The sequence below is a fragment of the Pantherophis guttatus genome, chromosome 17 (genome assembly GCF_059756535.1).
Source record: "Pantherophis guttatus breed Tessera chromosome 17, ASM5975653v1, whole genome shotgun sequence".
In the NCBI taxonomy this organism is placed as follows: Eukaryota; Metazoa; Chordata; class Lepidosauria; order Squamata; family Colubridae; genus Pantherophis; species Pantherophis guttatus.
The window spans coordinates 17,328,197-17,340,557 of record NC_142079.1 but is presented as its reverse complement, the minus strand read 5'-3'; the positions used below and the strand labels follow the sequence as shown (position 1 = coordinate 17,340,557).

At 47.9% G+C, this 12,361-nt stretch overlaps 1 protein-coding gene across 1 annotated transcript in view; it reads left to right on the top strand.

Moving 5' to 3' along the window:
• LOC117677949 (solute carrier family 2, facilitated glucose transporter member 11-like) overlaps nucleotides 1-12,361 on the top strand; it is a 50,177-nt gene that overhangs the window by 15,598 nt on the left and 22,218 nt on the right. The gene's annotated exons all lie outside the window — the stretch shown is intronic.

Sequence of the window (12,361 nt, the reverse complement as noted above, 5' to 3'; positions counted from 1 at the left end):
ATTGCCCCAACAATTTCCTCGGAAGTTATTGGCTGATTCAATCTCTCCCTCTGTTCCAGTGTTAATTCAGGAATCTCCATCTTTAAATATCTATCAATATCAACATCTTGAATTACATCTTTAGCATATAACTTTGTATAAAACTCCAAAAAAGCTTTTTTTATTAAATTCTGTTTACCTCTAAATTCTATCTTGTCTATAACACGTGATTTTTGTTTTTTCCTCATCGTGTAAGCCAACCATCTCCCAGGTTTATTAGCATTACAAAATGTATTATGTCTGGCATATTGTATGCTGGTTGCTACTTGCCCAGCCATTAACATATTAAATTGCTCTCTTAAAATATTAATCATATCTTTTGCCTTTTTATCTCCCGGGTTAGTTATAAGCAATTGTTCTTTCTTTTTAATTTCCTCCTCTATCTCTTTCCGTCTGTTTTGTTGTTTTAGTCTATATTTATTGTTCAAGAAAATTAATGTTCCTCTCATATATGCCTTACTCGCATCCCATACCATCTCCATCGAGGTTCCTTTATTCATATTGTTAACAAAAAATTCTTTCATTTGTTTTTTAAGCTCACACAAGTTATCTTCATATCTAAATAAATTCTCATTTAACCTCCAAGACCTCCTTTCCCCTCTTTCCTGCTCTAGTTCCACCCAAACCGGGCTATGATCAGTTAAAGTTCTTGGACATATCTTCGTATTCTTCACCCTAGAAAAAAGATCATTTGTAGTTAATATAAAATCAATCCTAGAAAAAGATTGATGCCTATCTGAAAAAAAAGTAAAATCACTTTCCAATACGTTCCTTTCTCGCCAAATATCTCTGAGCTCCATATCCTCCAAAATATCAAAAAAGGATTTAGGCAACTTAGCGCGCATAGATATCTTGGAAAGACTTTTTTTATCTTTCTGGGTATTTATTACCCCATTCCAATCGCCCATTAGAAGTAAAGATCTATAATCCCATTGTAATATTTTAGTATGTAAGAGTTTATAAAATTTATCTTGTTGTTGATTAGGTGCGTATACTCCAATTACAAGCAGCTTCCCATTCTGTGTTGTTAATTCAATTGCAATATATCTACCTTGAGTATCAGCCTCAATTAAATTGGCCACTAAGCCTCTTTTAACGTATATAACTAGGCCATTTTTCTTCTCTGGTGCTGATGCCACAAAATGTGTACCTAATTTCGAATTTATCAAATACTTTTGATCTGAAGATTTAATATGCGTTTCTTGCAAACAAATAACATCATTCTGAAATTGCTTCAAATAGTGAAATATTTTCTTTCTTTTTTGTGGAGAATTTAAACCGTTGACATTCCAAGATAAGAATTTATTTGCCATCTCTGGGCGCTCCAAGCTTTGAGAGCATCAGCTGAACCTCCTCCACCATTTTAGACTTCGGCCTAGCTCCTCCCACTGCCAGTTTTGTTTTTGTGCCAGAGTTTTTTTGGGGGGGGTCTGAAGCTTGTTGTTATGAGTAATTTATTTTTCCTGGTTTTGGGGGTTATTAAGTGGTACATATAGTTTGATTATTCTTTTGAATTTTTGCAAAAAAATGTTATAATGGTCTTCCACAGTGATGCAGCCAATAGAGTTTGCCAATCAAGAGATGAAAGGTCATCAGTTATGAGATCATAGTTGGCTTTTCTAAAGTTATACTTTGGGATTCTGTCATTATGATTGTCTATGTGAGGATGTAAGTTGAGATAAAAGTCTATCATGCTGTGGTCACTGTTGGAAAAGGCTTCTTTTATTGAATTGAAATAAAATTTAAATTGAATTTAAATTGTTGCAAAAGATGAGATCAAGGCAGTTGTTGAGTCTAGTGTTATTAGTTGATCTAGTCCCAGATTAGTTATAGCGTTGTACAGGGTTGCATGTATGGGTTCAGTTGTACATTCGTTTAAGGTCCAATTAATAAGATAGATTTAGATCACCAAGAAAGATAAGAGGGTGTGGGCAGGAGGCTGCCCATATTAGTAGTTAATATCTTCATAAATCACTTAGATAAGGGAATAGAAGGGGAACTCATCAAATTTGCAGAAGATTTTTTTTTTTAATTAAATTTATATACCGCCCTACTCCCAAAGGACTCAGGGCGGTGAACAGGCACAAAATAAAATACATAGGTACAAAAGTTAGAAACATAATTAAAATCAGATTAAATAATTTAGCCCGAGACAATTAAAAATCCCAATAATTTAAAACAAATTAAAATTTTGATTTAAAAGAATTTTAAAACAGGGGAGGAAATTAGGCCAGGCCGGCTTGCTGGAATAGGAGGGTCTTAAGAGCACAGCGGAAAGTGTGCAGATCCGGGATCCTCCGTATCTCTGGGGGGAGCTCGTTCCAGATAGTGAGTGCCCCCACAGAGAAGGCCCTCCCTCTGGGGGCCGCCAGTCGACATTGTTTGGCTGATGGCACCCTGAGGAGCTCCTCTCTATGAGAGCGTACCAGCCGGTGGGAGGCTGTTTGTGGTAGTAAGTGGTCCCATAAATAACCAGGTCCTAAGCCATGGAGCGCTCTAAAGGTGTTGACCAAAACCTTGAAGCGCACCCGGAAGACCACGAGGAGCCAGTGCAGCTCGCGCAGGAGAGGTGTCACACGGGAGCGCCATGTTGCTCCCATAACCACCCGCGTGGCCGCACTCCGCGCCAGTTGGAGCCTCCGGGTGCTTCTCAAGGGAGCCCCATGTAGAGAGCATTACAGTAGTCCAGGCGGGAAGTGACGAGGGCATGAGTGACTGTGTGTAGGGAGTCCCAATCCAGAAAGGGGCGCAACTGGCGAATCAGGCGAAAAACTGATGAAAAATCCTCCCGGTCACGGCCATCAAGTGCTCTTCTAAAGACAGCCATGAATCCAGGAGGACACCCAAGTTGCGAGCCCTCTCCGTGGGGGCCAGCAATTCACCCCCAATAGTCAGCGATGGCATCAACTGACTATATCGGGATGCCGGAAACCATAGCCACTCGGTCTTGGATGGGTTGAGCCTGAGCCTGTTCCTCCCTATCCAGATCCGCACGGCCTCCAGACACCGGGACATCACTTCAAGGGCATCGTTGGGGTGGTCTGGGGTGGAGATGTACAGCTGGGTGTCATCAGTGTACTGGTGGTACTTCACCCCGAAACTACGGATGATCTCGCCCAGCATTACATAAATGTTGAACAAAAGGGGCGAGAGGACCGACCCTTGTAGCACCCCACATATGAGGGGCCTCGGGGTTGACCTCTGCCCCCCGGCCAACACAGACTGTAACAGGTCGGAGAGAAAGGAGGAGAACCACCGTAATACAGTGCCCCCCACCCCTAACTCTTCCAATCGGTGCAGCATGATACCATGGTCGATGGTATCAAAAGCCGCTGAGAGGTCTAATAGGACCAGGACAGAGGAGCAACCCCTGTCCCGAGCCCTCCAGAGATCATCAACCAACGCGACCAATGCTGTTTCCATGCTGTACCCAAGCCTGAGCCCGACTGGAACGGATCCAGATACGTCGTTTCATCCAGGTACTGGAGGAGCTGTCGCGCAACCACACTCTCAACAACCTTCGCAACAAAATGAAGGTTGGAAACCGGACGATAATTAGCCAACATTGCCAGGTCCAGGGAAGGCTTCTTGAGGAGAGGCCTCATCACTGCCTCTTTCAAGGCGGCGGGGAAGTCACCCTCACCCAACGAAGCATTTATAATCCCCTGGAGCCAGCCTCGCGTCACCTCCTGAGAAGCCAGCACTAACCAGGAGGGGCACGGGTCCAATAAACATGTGGTCGCGTTCAGTCTACCCAGAATCCTGTCCACGTCATCAGGGGTCACAGGATCAAACTCATCCCATCCCATTCTCAAGACCTGCCTCAGTCATCCCCACTGGAACTACCCAGTCGGAGTCCAGATCTTCCTGAATCTGAGTGATTTTGTCATGCAGATATTGAACAAAATCCTTGGCTCTACCCTCCAAGGGGTCTTCCCGTGCTTCCTGGTGGAGCAGGGAGCGGGTCACCCTAAACAGAGCGGCCGGGCGATTATCTGATGATGCAATAAGAGCAGCAAAATATGTACATTTTGCTGCTTTTATTGCCACTAGGTAATTCTTAATATGAGATCTTACCAGTGTCCAGTCGGATTCAGAAAGCCTGGCCCTCTCTAAGTGTCTTTTCGGCGCTTCATCTCCCTCAGCTCCTCAGTGAACCGAAGCAGCTAGGTGAGATCAGCGCCGGGTCAGAGGCTGCAAAGGCACGACCCGATCCAGAGCTACAGCGGCCGCCTATCTCCGGCGGCCACTAGGTTCCTAGTCGAGGCGTGTGCCAGAGCCTCGGGAAATGGCCCAAGCTCCATCAGGAACCTATCAGGTTCCATCAGGTGCCTGGGGCGGAACCATCTTACCGGCTCCACCTCCCTGCGACAGGGTATAGCGGTTCAAAGGTCAAGGCGAAGGAGAGAGTGATCTGACCATGACAAGGGCTCGGTGACTATGTCCCCTATCTCAAGATCACTCAACCACTGTCCAGAGACAAAAACCAGGTCCAGCGTGTTTCCCCCTGTGTGGATAGGGCCATGAATTAACTGGGTTAGGTCCATAGCTGTCATGGAAGCCATGAACTCCCGAGCCACCTCCGATGTCTCACCCACGGATGGCAGGTTGAAATCCCCCATGACCATAAGTCTGGGGGTATCAACCACCACCGTGGCAATAACGTCGAGGAGCTCGGGCAGGGCTGCTGCCACGTGGCAGGGAGCCAGATACGTGATCAGCAAACCCATCTGAACCCCATGACCCCACTTCACAAGGAGGGACTCACAGCCGGCCGTCTGAGGAACAGTGGCCTCCCTCGGTCTCAGACCTTCTTTAATAATAACCGCTACTCCCCCCACCCCTGCCCTGTGACCTTGGCCGATGGAATGCAAGGAAACCTGGCGGGCACATTTCAACAAGGGAACCCCCCCTCCTGGCCCAACCAGGTCTCCGTAACGCCCCTAATTCGATATGCCCCCCTGCTCCCGCCATATCTACCCCTCCCACTCACGGTAGTGATTTTCAAAGCACTATCCGGACAAACTCTGACTAAACTGGTAGTAATAGCCAACTCCCCAGATCCAAATTCAGGATCCACAAAAATCTTGACAGACTTGAATAATGGACCCTATCCAACAACATGACATTTAATGTGGAGAAAAGCAAGGTTTTACACCTAGGCAGGAAAACCCAAAGGTACAAGTACAGATTAGGTAAATCTGGCTCCAAAATAGTCACTGTGAGAGGGATCTTGGAGTCCTAGTGAATGATCAATTAAACATGAGCCAGCAGTGTTTGGCAGCAGCCAAGAAAGCTAATACTGTACGATCCTTGGTTGCATAAACAGAGGCACAGAATCAAAATCACATGAAGTGCCTCCAGTACTGCTTTATAAAGCCTCCCATTATTACCGTGGACATAGTATACTTGGACTTTGGTATTTGACAAAGTAGACTACAACCTACTTTTTATTAAAACTATCAAATTTCAATGTTTGAGGGGCTGTTACAAAGAAGAGTGGATCAATCTATTTTCCAAAGCACCTGAGGGCAAGACAAGAAGTAACGGATGGAAGATCATTAAAGGGAGATCCAACCTAGTACTAGGGAGAAATTTCCTGACAGTGAGAAGAATTAATCAGTGAAAAGCTTGCCTCCAGAAGTTGTGGGTGCTCCATCACTGGAGGTTTACAAGAATAATAATAATAATAATAATTTTATTTCTATACCGCCCTTCTCCCGAAGGACTCAGGGTGGTGTACAGCCAATTTAAAAACACAAGACACAACAATAATTAAAAATTAAAATAATTAAATAGATTTGGCCGGTTTAAAACCCCAAAAATTTAAAATACCCCAATTTAAAATTATTATATTGATAGCCCGGCCTGGCGGAACAACAGGGTCTTCAGTGCGCAGCGAAACACCTGGAGGTCGGAGATCTTACGTATTTCCGGGGGCAGTTCATTCCACAGGGCTGGGGCTCCCACAGAGAAGGCCCTCCCCCTGGGTGTCGCCAGCCGACATAACTTGGCTGATGGCACCCTGAGGATACCCTCTCTGTGGGAGCGGACTGGTTGGTGGGAGGCTATTGGTGGCAGAAGACGGTCTCGAAGGTACCCGGGTCCTATGCCATGGAGCGCTTTAAAGGTGGTAACCAACACCTTGAATCGCACTCGGAAGACCACTGGGAGCCAGTGCAGCTTGCGCAGGAGGGGTGTCACGCGGGCACAACAAGTTGCGCCCATAACCACCCGCGCAGCCGCATTCTGGACCAGTTGGAACCTCCGAGTGCTCTTCAAGGGGAGCCCCATGTAGAGAGCATTACAATAGTCCAGCCGGGAGGTGACAAGGGCATGAGTGACCGTGCGCAAGGCGTCCCGGTCCAGAAAGGGCTGCAACTGGCGGATCAGGCGAACCTGATAAAAGGCCCCCCTGGCCACGGCCGTCATATGCTCTTCTAAAGACAGCCGTGCGTCCAGGAGGACACCAAGATTGCGAGCCCTCTCTGTGGGGGGCGAAGATTCACCCCCAATAGTCAGCGATGGCACCTGCTGACTATATCGGGACGCTGGCAGCCACAGCCACTCGGTCTTGGATGGGTTGAGTCTGAGCCTGTCCCTCCCCATCCAGACCCGCACGGCCTTCAGGCAGCGAGACATCACATCAAGGGCGTCGTTGGGGTGGTCTGAGGTGGAGATGTACAGCTGAGTATCATCAGCGTACAGATGACACTTCACCCCAAAACCACGGATGATCTCACCCAGCGGCTTCACATAAATGTTGAACAGAAGGGGCGAGAGGACCAACCCTTGTGGCACTCCCCATGCGAGACGCCTCGAGGTCGACCTCTGCCCCCCTGCCAACACAAACTGCGAGCGGTCGGAGAGGAAGGAGGAGAACCACCGCAAAACGGTGCCCCCTATTCCTAACCCTCTCAACCGCTGCAGCATGATACCATGGTCGATGGTATCAAAAGCCGCTGAGAGATCTAATAGGACTAGGACAGAGGAGCAACCCCTGTCCCGAGCCCTCCAGAGATCATCCACCAATGCGACCAATGCCGTTTCTGTGCTCTGCCCCTGCCTGAAGCCGGACTGGTACGGGTCTAGATAGATAGCTTCATCCAGGTGCCCGGGCAGTTGTCATGCCACCACACTCTCAACAACCTTCGCCACAAAACGAAAGTTGGAGACCGAACGATAGTTAGCTAATTCAGCCGGGTCCAGGGAAGGCTTCTTGAGGAGGGGCCTCACTACCGCCTCTTTCAAGGCGGCGGGAAAGGCACCCTCACTCAGAGAAGCAGCTATAATCCCCTGGAGCCAGCCTCGTGTAACCTCCCGGGAGGCCAGTACCAACCAGGAGGGACACGGGTCCAATAAACATGTGGCGGCACTAATCCTACCCAGAACCCTGTCCACATCCTCGGGAGCCACAGGATCAAACTCCTCCCAGATAATATTCTCAAGACCTACCCTCGTCTCCTCTCCCGGACTCACCCAGTCGGAGTCCAAGCCTTCCCGAATCCGAGCGACTTTATTGTGCAGGAATTGCACAAAATCCTCAGCTCGACCCTGCAAGGGATCTTCCCACACTCCCCCCCCCAAAGAAGGGAGTGGGTCACCCTGAACAGAGCGGCTGGGCGATTCTCTGCAGATGCGATAAGAGCGGAAAAATGGTTAGATTTTGCCGCTTTTATCGCCACTAGGTAGGTCTTGATATAAGACCTCACCTGTGTCCGGTCAGAATCAGAATGACTAGTCCTCCAAATGCTCTCTAGGCGTCTTTTCCGACGCTTCATCTCTCTCAGCTCCTCAGAGAACCAAGGAGCCAATTGAGCTCGGCATCAGGTCAGAGGCCGCAAAGGCACGACACGATCCAAAGCTCCGGCGGCCGCACTCTCCCAAGCGGCCACCAGCTCTTCAGTCGAGTCGTGTGTCAAAATCTCAGGAAACGGCCCAAGCTCCATCAGGAACCTTTCGGGATCCATCAGGCACCTTGGACGGAACCATTTGGTCGGTTCCATCTCCCTACGGCAGGGGGAAGCGGTAGGAAAGTCCAAGTGAAGGAGCGAATGATCTGTCCATGACAAGGGTTTAATATCTAAGTCCCCTCTACCAAGATCATTCAACCACTGACCAGAGATGAAAATCAAGTCCAGAGTGTGTCCCCCTATGTGAGTGGGGCCTTGAACTAACTGGGTCAGGTCCATGGCCGTCATGGAAGCCATGTACTCCCGAATCACCTCTGACGCCTCACTCGCGGATGGAAGGTTGAAGACCCCATGACAATAAGTCTGGGGGTATCCACCGCCACCCCGGTGATGACGTCGAGTAGCTCGGGTAGGGTCGCTGCCACGTGGCAGGGTGCCAGGTACGCAGTCAGCAAACCCATCTGCACCCCATGGCCCCACTTCACAAAGAGGGACTCACATCTGAGGAACAGTGGTCTCCCTCAGACAAAGACTCTCCCTAACCACCACTCCCCCCCCCTGGGCTCTTGGCTGATGAAATGCATGAAAACCTGGTGGGCACATGTCAACGAGGGGGACCCCCCCCTCTTGGCCCAACCAGGTCTCCGTAATACCTGCCAGGTTCGCATCCCCCTCCAATATAAGATCACAGATGAGGGGGGCTTTATTAATAACCGACCTGGCATTACACAACATCAGCCGTGGACCCTGGGCCTAAGACTCTGCACAACCCAGGCCACGAGTGGCGAATTGGGGGCCGGAGTGCCCAATTGCTCGTAGACAGCGTATGCGCACCCCCGACACATGATATGGTCCCCTGCGCCCGTCATACCTGCCCCTCGCAATCATTATTTCAATTGCATTGCCCTTCTTGTTATCCCCCTGCTCCCCGGATAAATTTTCTTTCCTGACCCCTCTGCTGCAGCCAATCGACCTATCACCCCGCTCAGTAGCTATCTGGACCCCCCCCCAGGTCCACTTTTACAACCCCCTCCCCTTCCTCCCTGGTCCCCTTACATTTTTTAAAAAAAAATTTAAAAAAAAAACCCTCAACCCCCTCTTCGCTGCATGCAAGAAGAGATTGGACACCTATTTGTCTAGAATGGTATAAGGCCTCCTGCTTGATCAGGGGGTTAAAATTAGAATAGAGCTGGAAAGAACCTTGGAGGTCTTCTAGTCTAGCTCCCTGCTCAAGCAGGAGAACCTATACTATTTCAGATAAGTGACTGTGTAGTCTCTTCTTAAAAACCTGGGTTAGACTAGAATACTTCCAAGGTCCCTTCCAATTCTGTTATTCTGTATTCTGTATAATCTATCCCATTTCTCCCTAGGGCTGGGTGCAAGACATCTGCTAATTTGAGGCACCCTTAGTCCGCTGTCGGAGGCCATGTCTCAGAATGAGGCCTGTCCAGTCCTGCATTCATGTACTTGACTTTTCCCATCCATATCCAGGACCTTTGCTGAACATCATTCTTTGGGATTTGCCCCATTGATCTAGCCTGACAAGATTCTTCTGAATTGTGATTTTATCTTCTAACCAAGCCCCATAGCGTGCTCACAAATACACCCATCTGTAGACAGTTGATAAAGATGCTGAACAAGGGTACAAGTAAAGCACTCTGGACTTCAAAACCCATAAGTCAAATGTCAAGCCCTCACCTGTGTTTTCTAATATTCATGCTTCATCTTATCACTCCCTGAATTCAAACTGCTTGTTCACAACTCGGGGTTATAGTTTCTCTTGCTGACTTCTCTTTTCAGGTTGGAGACAAGTAGAAAATGGTAAACAATGATGACTTCATCAGAGGCAAAGGAAAAATGGGTCCTATGTCAGAAGGGGCATTGCTGGGATTCCTGCTCTAACCCTAACCCCCTGGACTGGTTACACCACATTTATCCAACTTGCCCACAAGACCTTCTCAAATGTTTTACTGAACCTGTGACACACACATACACACAAGACGAAAGACGAAGGAGTTCCCACAGAGGATGCTGCTTCCACATACCCCATTGATGGACACATACCCTCAGTGGGCCCTCAAATGAAGCGGGTGGGAGTGCTTGTCCTCTCTGCCGCCCAGTCTCAGAAAGGCTGCAGCCAAAGCAAAAGCCGTCCTAGCCCCAGCCTTCATTTGCTCCTTGACCAACTACTTGGAGTGCCTAAATTCAAAGTTGACATAATCCAGAAACAAGTAGCCTTTGCGGTCAATAGTTGCTAGCTTACTTAGGTGATCCAAGCCTATTTTGCTCCTTTTGGGCTCTGAGAGTTTCCAGACGTTGGGTCAGGACGTCACCGCATCTCCCATTTTATTCTGGCTGGAGGTGTATAATTAGGCATAATTTCCATAATGATATTGGACAGCCACCAACGGAGAGCATCCACTCAGAATGGAGCCCACAACTATATATAATGCCCACAACTCAGGGGTGAAATGCTACTGGTTTGGTCCAGTTCGCCTGAACTGGTAGAAAAAAATGTAAAAAAAAAAGTTCCGATGATCAGCTGAGTGACGCACGATGGTTGGAACTTTTTAAAAAAAAATTTATAGCATTTTCTTACTACCGGTTCGGGCAAATAGGTAGTAAAAAAATGCTTTAAAAAAGTTTTTTAAAAAAGGCTTGGACGATCACAGCCATGCCACGTGATTGTCCGAGCCTTTTTTTTATTTTTTTAAAGCATTTTTTTACTACTACCAAGCCGGTAGTAAAAAAATGCATTTAAAAGGTAAAAGAAAAGGCTTGGACAATCGCACGGCACAGCTGATCATCCCCCCAGCACTATTCTACTCCCAGGCCTCATGATGCGCACTGCGCACACGCATGCACCGCACGTTTGGTGCGCACTGCACATGCATGTGCGTACCTCGTGTTTGGCATGTGGCGTGCATGCGCGGCCAGTAGTAAACCGGTTCAGATTTCACCACTGCCACAACTCCCAACCTTGCAGGCAACCCAGAAGGGTAGTGTGATTGGCAATACTGAAGGCTTCTGAGAGATCCAGGAGAAAGACAAGTGGGCTCCCTTCATCTAATTCCCCATAAAGGTTTTCCATGAGAACAATCAGTGCTGTTTCCACTCCACATTCCTTGGCTTAAATCCTGACAGCCAAAAGTCCAGATAGCCTCCTCCTTTCATTGTCCCTGGCAGCTGCTACGTCTTCCAGGGAGGAAAGGTTTGGAAGTGGAGCAGGTACTATTTAAACCTGCTGGGTTCGAGGCAGATTGTGGAGGAGACAAACTGGGCCCTTTCAAGGCTACAGGGCCCTTTTTCCTGCCCATTCCTTTTGACTGCAGAGCCAGCTTTCCCTCCTCAGGACCCACAGACTCAAAAATTCCTGGGTTACACAGCCTTCAGCTTCCAACCGACCAGCTTCTAAACTGGACTATTTATGAGTGATTTCATTCAAAAGTATCCAGCCAGACACTGACAGTGAACCCTTGATTGTCAACCTCCCTTCCCTACTTACTTTCTTTACAACATACAATTATTATACTCTGGGTTTATCTCTCCATGCTGGACTCCACTTCAGCTCAGTTCTCATCTAGCTATAGTCCAAAGGAGACCTTTAATCTTTTCTCAGCACAGGCAGTCAGGAAACTCCTTTCTGGTTCCCCCCTCCCACCCAGAATCCATTTTCCATACTGCCTGGCTCCCAAGTTTTGGTTCCAGAATCGATCTCCACATTTTACAACCCATCAGGCAATAAAAATCCTCCTCATCTGGATGTCAGCATCCATCCTGACCATCTCCAGCCAGGGTCCCTGTTTCCAATCTTCACCCCTCAACAAGCCAGCTTTGTTGCTGCAGAAATCCCATACCCTTCTTCCTCTGTTCCACCATCCAGAAAGCTTTTCACTGGAAGAGCACTAGCAACTTTCTATGAACTTACCACTCCTTGTTGATTTCTGCACTGGAAACGGCCTTGGGAGGAGGTCTTCCCCTGAAGATATTTAAAAGAAGATGGATGCTAGATCAGTGCGTTCCTGCAGGGGGAAAGGACTGGACTTTAAGGACCCTTCCAACTTTTATATTTTATGGGCCTGTAATTCAAGAGTAGAAAACAAATGCATGTGGGAAGCAATCATATAAACAAAGAGTAGGCAGAATAAAATATCAAGGACAGGCATCAAAGGAATTCCTAGTCATCTACAGTCCCTATGCCGAACAGTAATGAGATGATGAGAGACAGGGGGACTTGGATTCAGATCTTCAGCCTCTGGACTCCCTCTGGTGAGTCCAGAAGGAGCTGGAAATTGGCAAGTTAAAAAGGATAAGGAAATGTGGTATTAGATGCAAAGTTTGTCTCTTAACTTTGGTGGCACTCCATCTGTCCCAGTGCAACTGAGATGGTGCCCTTTGAAGTGGGGAAT